This window comes from Manacus candei, unplaced genomic scaffold (genome assembly GCF_025592945.1).
Source record: "Manacus candei isolate 608988 ecotype Guabito, Panama unplaced genomic scaffold, ASM2559294v1 h1tg000046l, whole genome shotgun sequence".
NCBI lineage: Eukaryota > Metazoa > Chordata > Aves > Passeriformes > Pipridae > Manacus > Manacus candei.
This window is the reverse complement of record NW_026138094.1, coordinates 9433534-9448658: the sequence shown is the minus strand read 5'-3', so window position 1 is coordinate 9448658 and position 15125 is coordinate 9433534. Positions and strand designations below refer to the sequence as shown.

The 15125-nt window shown below is 44.2% G+C and overlaps 1 long non-coding RNA gene across 1 annotated transcript; it reads left to right on the top strand.

Moving 5' to 3' along the window:
- Positions 1 to 1491: 1491 nt before the first annotated feature.
- On the top strand, positions 1492 to 2323 carry LOC127475124 (uncharacterized). The gene is made up of 3 exons (XR_007906097.1): positions 1492 to 1585; positions 1690 to 1849; positions 2216 to 2323. It is a non-coding gene; the product is annotated as an uncharacterized LOC127475124 (long non-coding RNA).
- The last annotated feature ends 12802 nt before the right edge of the window (positions 2324 to 15125 follow it).

The window sequence follows — 15125 nt, the reverse complement described above, 5'->3', positions numbered from 1 at the left end:
TCTCAAAGGGTGTTGTTTTCTAGGGATTAGTGACAGGCTGTGCTGCCAAGGTGTGTAGGCTGATTTTGGAGGAGCCTCCAGCCAGCCTGGATGGAGACTGATATCTTGCAGATTCCTTAGAACACACTGGCAAAAGGACACTTCCTATTAGACTTGGCCTACAAAAGCTATAGATGAACTGTTCCTTTTTACAGACAATACTAATCCTGCCAGCTCAAAGGGAACAGCAACTCTGGAGGAATCCAAGATGCCTTGGCACCCCTATTCAATGACAAACTGGGTATGCTTCCTTCTGAGAGCACTGCTGCAGGGCATCCTGGCAGCAGGATTTATGGGACAGGGGCTATTTATGTATAAAGTAAAAGAAAGGAATGTTGAATTGTTTTCATCTTCATACAGCTACCTGATCCCATTTCAAATACCACTGATCCTCAGCAGAACTTGTAACCTTCTAGGCCATGAACTGACTGGCAAGAGCTGTGGACTGTCATGGCTCACATGGGACTAAAATCCAAATACCCAGAATGTCACAGACTCTGATCTGGGCATCAAATCTGAGCTTCTGGCAGGGAGATATCAAATCCTGGGCTGAACCTCTTCTAATTTGTCAGTTCCCAAGCTCAAAACAACAGACGGTTCCTGCAGCTAACAAACTACTGCTCCAAGAGAAGAGATCAGTGGGAGCAGTTGGGCATTGATGAGCAAAGGCTGAGAGTCTGCTCCACACTGTTTAGAGCTTTGTGATAATAATTAGACCCTAAAAATGTGTCAGTTCTGCGTGAGACAAATCATCAGTGTGGGCCAGGAGCATGTTTGCTTAGGAGTGTGAGTATCTGTGATTTGTGTGAGTTAGCTAATGTAGCTGTGACACTGCATAGTCACATCCCAGTTTCTAGGCTATAGGAATGGGGTAGGAATAATGAGAGAAGGAAGGACTCTTGCTACCTCCTAATTTCCACTGCCTTCACCACTTCTGAATTTCACAAAATCTTCCCCCACAGACCTGCGCCCAGCATTGCTGCTGTAAAGGCAGTGAGTAGCATAAGGGTATTCAAATAACAGCTTTTCTTTCCCATCAGAAAAGTTACTGGCTATAAATTGCCATTTGAGTCTTTTTAGAGAAGAAAATTGTTATGTCTGTATTACTTTTCTTTCTGCCACATCTCTTGTCTCAAAGGCTTTCATGGTCTGAGGAGGGAGGAGGCTGCTCCTCCTTGGGAAGAGAAACTGCAGAAGTGACCAGGGTTGATTGCAGAAACAGGGAAAGAAGGAATGGTGACATGAAGAGGATTTGCTGGTCTGAACCATTGAGGTGTTCTGAAGTCATGGTCATCTCCTGCCCATGATCTCCACCTTCTCAGCACTGAATTAACCTTCTGTGTTCAAGAGGGTGAAGAGGAGGATTTGCTGATATCTCTGGGTCTTTCCAGGATTTATGGTACAAAACTGCAGTTTGTTTTCAAGACAACTGTAATGTTTTACCTTCTAAACTCTTTATTTTTTCCTCTCCAGCCTTCTCAGTGTTGCCTACCTGGAGTATCTACAATCCTTTCAGTTGCTACTCCTTTCTTTTCTTCTATGCTTGGTGAGAGCTGTCTCAGCATCCATTTCCTGTCCCTTTGAGTTCAGTTCCTGACCAGGTGTTTTTGAAAGAACTTGTGCATCCCATTTGGAAACCTTTTCTCTTAGGATTTTGTGTAGAAGCTTACTGAAGATCTGGACATGAATTTTGCACTCTGCTCCTGTGAACGTGACTGTTGCCATCTGTCCAATGGGGAGAATCATACAGGATCCATGGTTGATGGCTGAGATCAACATTGTTATCCTTGAGCCTGTCTCCTTTGAAGAGGTTGGCATGGCTACTAATCTTTATCCCTGTTTTCTAAGCCCTTAACTTCAGGCCAACCTTTCAAAGGTAAGAGGAGTACAGTTCCTCTTGCACAGCCCCTGATTCACCAATATGACTTCATTGAGAATTTCATCAAAGCCAAAGCAAAACAGATGAAACCTTTCAGGGCAGAGAATAGTTGGGGGACTCCAGCCACAGAGACCCAAGTGCTTTGTCACTTTTGTATTAAATCAAATCCCCAACACAACCAGTTTATAGTAGCATGTAGGCCACAGAGGCTTTGGAGGATGGAGAGCAAGTGAGAAGGGATCTGAGGAGCTATTAATTTTATTTGTGTGCTTTAAGTATGTTTTTCCACCCCTGTAGAGAAAGACAAAATGCACATAACTTATGGAGCCTGAGATTGCTGAATTTTACTTGGATTTGAATGCCAGCCTCATAACTTTGACTTGGGAACTCGTCAAGCCTCATGACACAAGAAAAATGTTGATAATCCCTGCTGGAGAAGTCAACTGCACAAATGAGCCTCCCTCAGAACAACAGTTATAACTTACCTGGCTACTGCCACAGCAATGCCAGAACCACCATTTCCACTGTGAACTGGAATCCCTGATCCATGGACAGAACCCACCAAGCCAGAGAAGGGAAGATGTGTTTCTGTCTTGGCTGGACTGTAAGCGTATAATCCCATTCTCTAATGCAAAATTACCACTTCATTTCTTTTATCTGTGAGGAGTACTGTCTTCTCTTCTGGAATGCCACTGCTTTGGGGGCTGTGCTGGTCCCTACTGACCATCAATTTCTAATAATGTTGAGGGCTGCATTTCAAGGATGAAACCAAGTAATTCCTCTGTCAGCTCATTGTGTGATGTCTCTGGCTAAAAGCCTGGAAAACAATTTTCTTATGACCTACTGTTTGATGATAGTGGACTGTTTTATGCTGCTGCAGTCTCCCCCACATACTTGGCTTTGACTTATAAAGCTCAGCTGAGAGAGAAAAAAACCCACTGCTGATGTGCATTGCTGCTGCTGGCGAAGGCCAGAGCCCTGCATGGGGCCTCCAAAGAGGGACAAGAATCTATCTGTTGAGATTGAGCCTGATTTAATTCTTCTTATAAAGCATCTTGGCAGCTGTCTAGATCTGACAGGTTGATAATAAGACTTTCCCTCAATGCAAAAAGGAAAGCAATTTACATTGGTTTCACACCTCTGGCAAGCAGGAAAGATCCTGCCCTACGCTAGCGTGAATGGGGAGCAGACGTGAGAACGAGAGCAGGCAGCACCAGGGGAAAGGGGGAAGGTTTGCTCCATGCTTGAGCAAGCACAAGGAAATGCCATTTGGAAAACGTCGACGGGTGAGAGAGCTGGGCTTGGAATCAGCATTCTGTCCATGACAGCAGTTCGGAACAGCTTTCCAGCCAAATCCTGAAGGATCACTCTCTTACAAGGAGCAGCAGCACTACCTGATTTCATTTTACTCCATTTAGCCCAGCGCTTCTGCTGATACACTGCTCATTCTCCCTCACAGCACACAAGCACCAGCACCAGGCTGCACCAAGATTTTTTGGGTTTTGTCATTTCATTGATAGGCAGCTGACAGTCTCCAGGGCAGGACTGTGGCACTCTGGCAATAATTGTGTGGAGAAGGTCTCTCCAAGAGGTGCAAGGATGCAATTACCCAGCCTCTATCTCCCCCAATACCTGAGCAGGCACAGATATTCCCAAGAGCACTGTCAAGCGGAGACTTAACCTGTATTTTGTTCTGCCCTAAACCTGCATCACACTAGTCCTGGTTCTAAGGGCCTGGTAAGGTGGGCCCTCAGCAGCTTTCTGCTGCTCTCATTGCCTCCAGAATGAACAACTTGAGGCAGCCTTTCCATGCTTCATACATGGGCTGTATTGCTCCATACCTCAGTGCAGTGGCATAGGAGGTAATAATTCTGGGATGCACTTCCTAATCCTCAGGTGAAAGCATGCAAGACAGTGCCATATCCTTCAGGGAAATGGCATTTAAAAAATTTTGGTCTTCACAATCCACCAGCTTTATTGGCCTCTGCTCTTCCTGTCAAATTTGAGCTGGGAGGTTGTAGGGAGGAAAGAACTGGATTTATGTCAAAACAAACAAAAGTGGACAGGTAGTGAGAGTATTTACTTTTCTTTTTCCCTGGTCACTAGGATCATGCAGAGGATTTTTTTCTGCTAAAAGGCACTGGCTTGGCCCTGGTGCTCTTTCTTTTGGAGTGCTCTCTGTTACAGAGATGTTTTTAGGAGACCTCATTCTTGAACATTCTCAGTCCAGGGCAGTGCAGGCTGGGGGACTCCTGAGAGATTTGCAATGCCCTGGTGCCTTGGTGGAGGTGGGAAGGAGGACACTTGGGTGCAGAGAGGTACTGATGGCTGCTAGGAAGCAGAGCAGAAGAGGATCTTGTGCTGTAGGGACACAATCACCAGAATGTAAGTTTGTTTTCTGACCCCTGATTTAATACATCTTTAAAGGAAACCCCTGCTGAAATTTGCATTGGTGTATTCCAACTTTGGACAGTGCCGTGCAGCTCTTTCAGGGAAAATGGAGATCCCTGACTTAGTGTGTTGGCAAGGGTGAGTAGGGCCACAGAGTAGGGGCAGTGTCCTGTGGCAGATGGGAAGGTTCAGGTGGTTGCAGAGGAGGTCTGAAATGCAGATCTTTTGATGATGTAGTTGTAGAATATTGCTCAAGAGAAGATACATGACCTGTTTTGGAGGAAGTAGTCTGTAAAAATCAGGAATAAGAGGACTTTTCCTGAATATTAGTTGGAAGAGCAGCACAAACAGTTGTTGAGATTGCATCTGTATCCTGGCTGAGCCGTGCTGGAGGGTAGTGTTGTCTGGAGGTCTTAAACACTGCCTGTCATTGTGCCAGGTAAATATGGGACCCTGTGAGAGAGGCTCAGCCCTTACATAAATCTTTACAAATGAGAGATCCTGCCTGAAAGCAAAAGAGAGGAAATTAAGACAAGTGCAAAGCACTCCTCTGGGGCAGGCAAAGCAGAATGCACAAACACAAAACAGGGAATATGCAATGAGGCATCAGGAGAGGACCTGGGTTGTGCTGGTTCACAAGCAGAATATGAATCAACCCTGCGGCTGCAGCAAAATACCTCATTGTATCCAACACTGTATTAACAAGAATGCTCTTTGCCAGACTTGTGAGGCAATGATTACAAACCTCCTTGGGGCTGGTAGATCTTCAGCCAAGTGTGGGTGTCCAGAACTAATGTGGAACTTTGTCTACACACCATTAAAATATTTGGAGAAAGAGTCCAGGAAGAAAAAAATCAGCAACAAAACAGGTGAATGATAAGAGGTCAGGCAAACAACTCCCGTGGACAAAGACTGAAGACAGTTTATTTATTCATTTTAAGAGAGAAATTATGGAAATGGGATGCAGTCAGTCTTGCTCACAAAAGTAATACTTATAAAAAAGTGATGATGAGCTGTTTACCATGGTACTGGTATAAGAAAAAGTGTTTGAATTCATAGTGAAGGTGATTTAAGATGTTTATTAGGAAAACCCTTCTAATCCCTAGACGGGTAAAACACAGAAACAAGCTCTCTAGGAAAGATGTGGCATCCCCTTTCTTAGTGAATTTTAGGAATGGGCTAGACAAACAACTATTAAGACAAATAGTTATTCAAGTATATTTGATCCTGTCTCTGATGATCCTATGGAATGCCTTTCTGCCATACATATCTATAATTAAGCCCAATGTAAAAACACAGCCTCTTCCTTGAGGAGTTAAAACCCCATCTATAAATAGATAAAATCTTCATCTTTCAGTGGTAAAACTAGGTTAAACATGCCTTATGTGACAGCTCTGTTAATATATCATTGTGGAGCAAACATCAGGAGAAAAGGGAACTCTTTAAACCAAAGAACAGCACTGCTGTAACAACACGAGTATAAAACTGGCCAGGCATAAATTAGGCAGGAAATTGAAAGAAAGTTTTGAACTGTCAGAACAGCAATGTTCTGAAACAGCCTTTCATAATGGGAATGCTAGGGGCAAAAATCAGAGCTTGTTTTTAAAATAGAGCTTGCTAAATTAATTCAAAGGATATAGAAAACTACTGCCTGTCATAGCAGAGTGTAGGACTAGGAGATCCCTTTTGTTGCTGGATTTCGGGAGCTGAGAGGAAGAGCAGTATTTTTGTGCCAGTGGGACTGTTTTCTGCTCTTTATTGACATGAATGTATCTCTTTCATCCCTCTGCTTTTTCATGTGTGAGGCAGTTACTGATATTCCTTTCAAGATCTGGAGGTCACATCTCTGCTTAAAACTACATAATTGCATGAAGGTGAAGGAGGGAATTCCAAGTTCGGGAAGACCTTCTTGAAGGGAACTTGCAAATCCTCAGGTGCTGGGTGTCCTCTTGACTTTTCCAAGGCTGCATTTTGTGCTTAATGGAGTACATGTCCTTTGGGGTTAATGTGAAGAGCTGGGAGAACTGCCTCAGGGAAGAGCTGAGCCACTGTAGTCTGCTAAACTGGAGCCCAACCTCACGTCCCAAAAGGTCATGACTTGGCAGCTTAGGTGGGGCAAGACAAGGTGTCTAAGTGAGGCAAAAAACTGCTGCAAAGCAGTGCAGTGTGCCAAACATGGCTAGCAGGACAGTACAGGCTCTGAGCCAGGAGAGGAACTTAATTTCTTTGCTGACAAATGAAACAAAGATGTGATTGGAAGTGCCACACTTTGGAGGTATGAACAATTTCCCTATAATCAATCATCCAAACTAAATTGTTTTCATTTCTTTGCATTATTTAGCAGCTGTTTGATGGCAGACAATATGAGCTGGATTTTGTTTTTCACCCATCCCTTACGTTGATGTTATTTGTGGGCTTTGGCAGTGGGATGCTGGGGTGAAGAAAGGCTGAACTGGGCTTCTCTATTAAAAAAAACTTGGCAAAGAAAATGTCTGTGATTATCAGCTAATCATTCAGACATAGATGTTGTTTGTCTGCTCTTATTAGGTCTGTAAAGTATCTGGCTCTGAGAAGCTGACAGTGAAACACCTCCAGGAGAGGATGTCAGAAGCAAGAGGGAAGCAGTGAGGAGGTAATAAGGTAGAGCTGAGTTTGATAAGCACCCCTGACTCCTCCAGTAACTGCAAGAAAGGTGAGACTGATTATTATACCTATCATCTCCCCTGGGCATTCCTAGTGATGTGAAGCTGTTGATGTGGTTAGAGACCGTGGAAGGAGGGCTATGTAGAGGAGGAGGGCTGGTTCATGTATCCTGGACTGAACTGTATGCAGCAATTCCCTTTCTTTTCCTGGTGGGAAATGAAATCCCTCTGGGATCTCGAGGGATCCATTTTGCTTACCCTTGAACAACGTGTGCAATATGAGAGAGGAAGGACTCAGTGGGAAGTGTACACCAAGATGACTCCAGTGACTGGTTTATTTTCTAACATGGATTCTGCAGCTCAGACATTTTTTCCAGCATTTGCTGGTACTGGATCAGGCTGAGGGAGAACCATTTGATGCAAATAAAATGGAAGGTTGTGGGGAGATACATCAAAAATAAATACAGTACAGAGGAGATACTTTTCATTCCTTTTAAGTCTGATGACATTGGCCCCATTTCAAGTCATAGACAAAGAGTCTCTGCACCACACAACATGTCAACTAGAGCCTGATTTATAGAAGGGCATCCTACAAGAGCCAAGTAACACCCTGTGTCCTTAGATGAGAGAAGAGAGGCTTTTCCTTCAAGCAGGTTTAGCAGGACACTCTCATACACTAAATTCAAAGCTGCCCTTAAGCTTCTTTGTACCAGGGCATGTCTCTGCAGGCAGCATCACACTTCACAGACAAGATGCAGATCTCTGTGTGTGTGACCTGTGACATAGCAAATGTCCTGTAACCTCCTGCAAATGGAGCCTGTCCCACTCTGTGATGCTCCTCAATAGATGCTTAGACTGGGATCATTTGATCCCATGGTGGGTAACTGGTAGGTGACCCTGCTGGAAAATCTGCACTCAGTATATCCCAGAACTGCCCAGTTTTGTTGCCCATTAGGGCAGGATGCAAGAGCTCTCTTTCAGAGAGAATTTTAATATTGACAGAGTTGGAGATCGATTTAAGGATTTATTTCTGTTCTGACTACAAGGGCTTGTGTATTTGTTTAGATACCACTGATGTGTTTCAGTTTTCATTTAGCTGGCTTTCTAACAGTTACTAGTGGTGTGGCATGTGTGAGAGTGTGGGGGCGTTGGGTTTGCTGCTTGCTGTTGAATCTGAACAAATACAAGGCCAGGAGTCTGTGCAGTTAACCCTGGGAATCACAAAAGCATCAGGACCTCCTAGCACGTCTAGTTAAACTAGGAAGGCATGTTGTTTATATCACTGACACAGCACATGAGCTCTAAGTACACACTCACCTCTCTGTGGCTCAGCTTCTTGTACAGGAAATAGGGATCGTGATACTTTTCCTCCTGCCTTTGTCTGTCTTGCCTGTTTGGCTGGTTGCTTGAGGAACAAGGAGTATTTCTTGTGGAGTATTTGTACAATGCTTTGTACACCCACCCCCTGATGGCAGCGAGAGGCTTTTGAGTGCCACTGGGTTAGAGCAAGATCTGAACCCTGCTGGAAGCAGCAGCCAGTGTAGCACTAATGTGGTATATTAGGCATGTGCTTGTCAGACTGTAATGTAGTCAAACTCACTGTAATAAATGTTGCTTGTAACAAACCACTGTTTACAGGCATCCCAATAGTTATTTTTCCATTGCTAATTAGTTCTTGATAGGGCAAATGCTTACATCAAGTTGAATGGATACAAAGATCTTTCTTTTCCTGCTTTTCCCTAAGGGTACATCTTCCCTTCTCCTTTATGTCTTTATTTTCTTTTTAAAGTGCCATTTAAATGTTGAGCAGTGCAAAGCCTCCAAGCACAGGGTATTTATGGACAATTCAAATTGAGTGTTTTCCCTCATTATTCTGAGGTGGTGAATTCCCTCTCCTTTTATAGGGACTATCAAGATATAATGAAAATTTAGTTGGGCCTCTTGATGACCACTTTGTGCAATACCAAAGGCCTTTATCTCTTCTATTACTTCTTCTGTTCTCTTTTTCCTGGTGTTTAGAAAAGAATTAATCTCACCTCCTCATCATGATGCTTGATAATTCTATGTTAATTTAATTAAGCATGTTTTCTCTCCGCTCTCCTCAGCCCCAACTTGCCACTTGTCTTGGGGGCTAGATTTGATGGAAGCTTCAAACTTCAGAATTTATTCAGGTGAAACCAACAGAAGATATGGGCTCTTCAGAAAAGAGATTGCTTGCTTGTGAGGAGTTGGAGGAGGGAGAGCAAAAGCCCTTTAATTCAACTAAGTAGAGGAAAAGTCAGTCTTCCACAGACAAACAAGGGATGCAACTAGCTAAATGCTTAAATAATGTTCAAGGTAAGACAATGTGTTTGTCTGGGGAATACTCTGCAGTAATCATGAAAGGAACATTTCACTCATCTCTGAGCTATTGGTAAAGGCTGGCACTGGGGTGGAGGTAACAAACCGAGAAACAGCATTTTGCTTTGCCGGGGTGGTGAAACAAACCGTGCTCTTGATGCTTTTACTATAAAACCTTATGTGGAATTACACAGTCAACAAGTCTTTAGTGTTGTTTGGATGTGGAGAGGTTTAACCATTTCTTTGACTCAGATTTCACTGATACCCTGTTGCCTCAGCTCAGAGTTTACTTTCTTTTATGGGGAAGCACGTGGTAGGGACTAGAAATGGAGTGGGATTTTGCTGTTTCTTGTCCCAACTGGGGGCACATAACAGATGCTCCATGAGGGTTATTAATATCCAGAATGAAACCCTCTGTGCTGCAACAACTGTTGAACCAGAATAAGAAACATGGTAATGAAATAGTCTGTATTGTGTCTTTTGCTCTTTCTTCTCTCATATTACCCTCTACACTTGGCTGCTCTTTGCTGGCCACAGTACAGCAGAACTCAGGTTACTTTTATGGTTTCAGATTTCGCTTGGATAGGGATAGACTAGTAGAATCAGCATGTACTGTACTCTTAAATGTATGTTCACGTGAGCTCAGGGAGGCTTGGTGTGCATGTGAGCTGACTGAAATTACCAGCTTTGCTCTTTTCCATCTCCTCTCCTTCTCCCGTGATCAAACCTTAGTAACCACCAGGGCCGACAACAAATAATGGTCCTTGAGATTCACCTCCCTCAGATGAAGGGCCAAAGAATTCCACCAGTTCCTGCTGGCTGAGTCATTAAAAGCTGCTTTGCTGAGCTTTCTGCAGCTAGAGAAACTCATCCTAAGATGCTCTGTGAGAAAAGTTCAAGTTACAATGGCTGCCACAGTCTGAGCAGCTTTACCTCCTGGTGTGAGCTCCTGATTACACGGCAGTGATGGAAAGCTTAGTCATAGCAGCGGGTCTCCAGGAAACCTTGTGTGGGGGAATGCTGCCCTGAGGCAGCAGACAGCCTTATCAGAAGCCTAACAGGGACATATGCAAAAAAATGGGAGTTTAATTGCCAAATTTCCCCTTTATCTTAATATAATTAACAAGCTGGTGTCTCTGCAGCTCTAGTTGAAGGGAATGCTCAGAAACGTGTAATGGATGTGTTAAGGAGCACGGGAGTTGTGTTACTGTGGCTCTTTTCACAAAATTGTCAGATATCTAAAATATTATTGAAGAACAAGGTTCTCTTATAAAACGTATAAGAAACAAAATACAAACTTTGCTGTCCACTTTCTTATGTTATAGTCCTCTCTCCTCTAGTCCTTGATATGCAATGGGGCTCAGTTGACTGTTCACTTGTAGCAAGGAATAGGCACCATCTTCTCTGATGAGATATTCTCGTAGCTGAGGCTTGCAGCTCTCTGTGAATGGTGACTCACAGACTAATCGGACAGGCATCCACACAAGTAAAAATCTCACCAGAGTGGTCACAGTACAATGAGTGGGATGACTCAACACTGCTGTCTTGCAGCATTGCATGCAAACTACCCTGGAGACGACGCCTGGCAGTACCAAAAGGTGAAGACTTGAGGTAAAATGTCCATTATGACTCAGCTCAGCGTCGGGTGAAAATCCACCGGGTCTGACAACTTGTGCCTTGCATCTGGCAGCCACAAAAATCTGCTCAGTTTGTGACTGAAGAGGCATTTTACTGCAAGAGCTGGCTTCTACCTCTTCCCTGTTCATACACCCTTGCTTTGCAGACAAGATGACGTGTTTAGTCACAGCAACAAGAAGCAGAGCTCTGGAGTGTGAAAGCAAGCTTGGCTGAGCTTGGGTGCGAGTCAGGGTCGAGTGGGACTTATCTCAGGAGGGACTGGCAATGTTTTTGAAGGCAATACACTCCCAGCCCCTTTGAAACCTTATCGAGGATCTGTCTGTTTTATCTATAATGACTTTTCATAAGGGATGCAGAATGCTCCAGTATGTTACTCATGCACCAAGTATGCACAAATCATCCTGGTTCACAGAGCGATAGGTGGAATTGCAAAACTGCACTTAATGACTGAGTGACAGCCATCTGCAGTACGTGCTTTCAATGTGATATTATGAAGGATAATTTTTCTCCTGCCTGTGAAGCTGAAAGCCACACAGGGGAGATGATCTCTTGGGTTTATTTGCTTTGCTTTTAATTGATTTTGGAGATTAAAGCTTGAGTGAAAGTATCAGCTTGAAAGCCCAAGGTACTGAGAGCTTCTGTTTTTGTTGGAGGATGTGCTACGAGAGTATATTGTCAGCCTCTCTGGGCCTTGACCAGTGACTGTCTGGACAGTGTTGTTTAGTCCAAGTGATGTTGTTATGGGGGATGTGACATTGTTTTTACAAGCTCAATTGACTATAGAGGCTAAGTGCTTGAGCACTCAAGACCAGAAAGACTTCATAGGCTTTGAACCTCTCCTTCACAGCCAGTTGCAGAGAGAAAAGGGACCCTGCTGTCGTGGAGTTGCTGCAACCTAGTTTGCAACCTGGCCTCTGCTGTGTTAGAGAGGATCTGATTTTTTGAGGAAGCAGAAAACATTCTCGTGGCAGGTGCATCCCCAGTTTCTCTGTTTCTTTAGTGTTCACCCATTTGAATACTTGGATGAACACAGTGATGGCTTCAAAAGCACGTGTTGTGACTGGATAAGCCAGCTCTACTCCTGCCTCTCAAATAAACTCTGTAGAGAACTTTCTCTCTCCTCTGCCCCAGCAAGCAGTACCTGCCCAATACTCTTAAGAGCCTGTGCTGGAGATGATGGGACCTTAGCAACACTGATATGCATTTGACCGTGAAATAACAGGCAAGGAGATAAAACCCCAGCTCTTATTCTGGCTCTCAGGGCACAGTGGGATTTTGGAAGAGCTCCAGGTCTAACCTGAACCCAGCCTCATCCCAGCTAATGGAGGTGGGGGGAACTACTCACACAGATCTGAAGATATTCTGGGGCAGGGAATTGTAACTGAAGCTCGGTTACTAGAGAACTGGTCTCTCAACTTCGTTTTTTTGTTATCAGGGATGGCTTTTCTTAAATGACTTTGAAAGCCAGCTGGTGGTTTACACTCTCAACTTACTTTACATCTTGTGTCATAAATCCTGCCTCAGTCTACCATGTATTTAATAAATAAACAATGCAGCCATCCTGCTAGAGAGCTGACTTCCTGCCCTCTGTAAACACACACATGCAAAGTGCTCTTTTCCTGCTTTGTTGATGATTTTTAAAACAGGAGACTGGACAACAACAAAACCAAACTGTTTGCCCTTTGCAAATTGTCCCTAAAATCTCCCTCCCACCTGTCCTGACTCCATTCCTAATCTGCCTGTTTTTCTGCCAGCTTCTTTGGGTGCTTTAAAGTTATTGCCACCAATTACAGCACCTCTGAAGGACTTTCTTATAACTATTCAAGTGTTACCTGCAATAACATGCATAAAGACTTCCCAGTGAGAGGATGAACTGGCTGTTGGGCTCTTTTCCTGGGCAAACTGGGTGCTGCCTCTACTCACACTTGAACTCCATGTTTCTGTGCATTCCTCCAGCTGCAGCTTGCAGAAGTGAATGTCTGCATCTGCACACCCTGAGCTCTGCTTAGGCACTGAGATAAAGCACTTTGAAAATCAGAGGGGATGAGCCTTTGTAGCTCTGATTGGGATATGTCCCAGGGCAGGGAGTGTTCCTGGGCATTGAGTATGGAAGGGCTTGAAATCCTTGGTTGACCAGCGTTTAGAGATACCATGGAAATATCAAGCTGGAGGGCTATGAGTGAACCCATCTGTCACAATAATAGGACAATTTCCCCAGCAATAGGTGTTTTCTCTGTATTTTGCTCTGGCCTGGAGCTGGTCTGGAAAGGATCCAGGATCACAGCAGGCAGCAGGTGAGACTGGAGTCTGCTAACTCATGTATGTGTGCTGTTTAGAGTTGCTTAGAGAGTAAGATCAGGGCTTGGCATAGAGAAGAGAGGGGAATCTTTATTACTGGGCTGATGCTTTGTTTTAGGCTGTATGACAATTTTGTCCAGGCCTGAAAATAAGCCAACAGGCCTGTTTCATTTAGGTCTTCACCCTGTGCTTTCCTGCACCAGGAAGGTGAGGGCACAGTGCAGAGCATGCCCTTCAAATGACTGTCAAACTCATGACCTGTGTGAATGGGTAGTTCCTTGTGAGGACAATGATTTATGCTCTCTCATCCTGCTCTTGCTCAGAGGTGCTTGATGACCTCCTAAGACACACCAGGGCTAGATCTCAGTGAAAGTGGTGTGAGAATACCTGGATTGGTCAAGTACTTTGCAGTGAGCAGCAGTTTTACAGAGCCTGACTTTGCAAAGCAGAAAGTCTTAGTGGCTGCATCAGCCTTGTGTAAGCTGTGCTGCCTCGAATGTTCCTTTCTTCTGCATTCACTGCTTTACATCTTATTTGTATCATCCTGATCCATGTTTTCCCTGTTAGCCATTCCCTCCAAATCTCTCTCCTACATAATGCCTCTTTCAGCACATGCCTGGCAGGTCACACAAGATGAGCAGGGGAGGTTTCTGTGATGAGCAAGACACTAGGGTGACTCCAGGGCAGAGGAAATAGCCTTAAATGATATTGCTGCTAGGAGCTTACTACTGTAATGGTAATGGCTGTAATGACCTTCATTTTCTCTCAGGAGGATGGTGTTATGCTCCCCCTCAAGCATTTGCTGAGTCAAAGAGAAAGAGGAAAAAAAAAATCCAGGTGATGTTGTTTGTGAGGCATGACCCTTGCTCTTCCGGAAAGCAAGCATGTTGTCTCACTGGTGCCTGGTCCTGCCATACTCAGAATAGGCTCAGTAGAAGATCTCAGTTTAGCTTCTGCTGTATGTTTCCACAAGGTTTTAAAACAACAGAGGTGCCTTCCCTGAGCTGCTGACAGGTCAAACATTCAGGCTGATGGCTGTGCTGTTAATGTGAGATGTCAAAGGACATGCAAGCACAATCCATTCTTGATGCATGACAGTTCCAGCCTATGTAGCTGTCAGGGACTTTGATCAGGCTAATTTCTTTGGGAAACTTGAAAAATCTGGGTGATTCTATGTTTTTCTGAAGGCCATCTGGAAATCCATTTGCATAAGTGCACATGCAAATGAAAATCTTGTGCTTGCAGAACCATTGATCACATGCTTGTAAGCAGACATGCTCACCAGTGCTCTAAACACAATCTACCAACACGTAGCCTTTTCCACCTGGAATTCGTTCTCAACTGCTCTCATGTAATGCATTTCTCTTCTCTGCATATCTCTCAGCTGTGACACTGCTGCTGTTTTGGTGGATTGCTTCTTGTAATCTTTCTTCTTTTTCAAATGGTAAACTTGTTCCTGATGTAATTACTGTGATAAAGTTCTGTGGCATGACGGATCATCCCTAATGGCACTGTTGCTCTTGACTTCAGACAAGAGCATATTTTATTTCAAACTTTTGTGGAAAGGGTAGTAAACATGTTTGTTTTCCCCAGCACCATCTTCCTCTGTGTTACATCTGATGGAGAAGGCGATCCCCAAATCCGTCTTCTCAGCACTGATGTTCCCTTGGGACTTCACTGCAGCCTACAATAATACTAATGAAGTACTGAAAAGTGCTTGTTCTGTAGGTGACTGAGGTGCCCTCCTGGTCAGTGCTGAGGGTGTCAGTGTGTGTTGGACTGTGCAGGGCAACCTCCACCAAACCCTGAAAAGCACTGACTCTGGGACAAAAGGGACAATACTGTTGTGAGGGTCTTTCCCTTCTATGAGCAGAGGAAAACGAAGCACACTTGTAGTG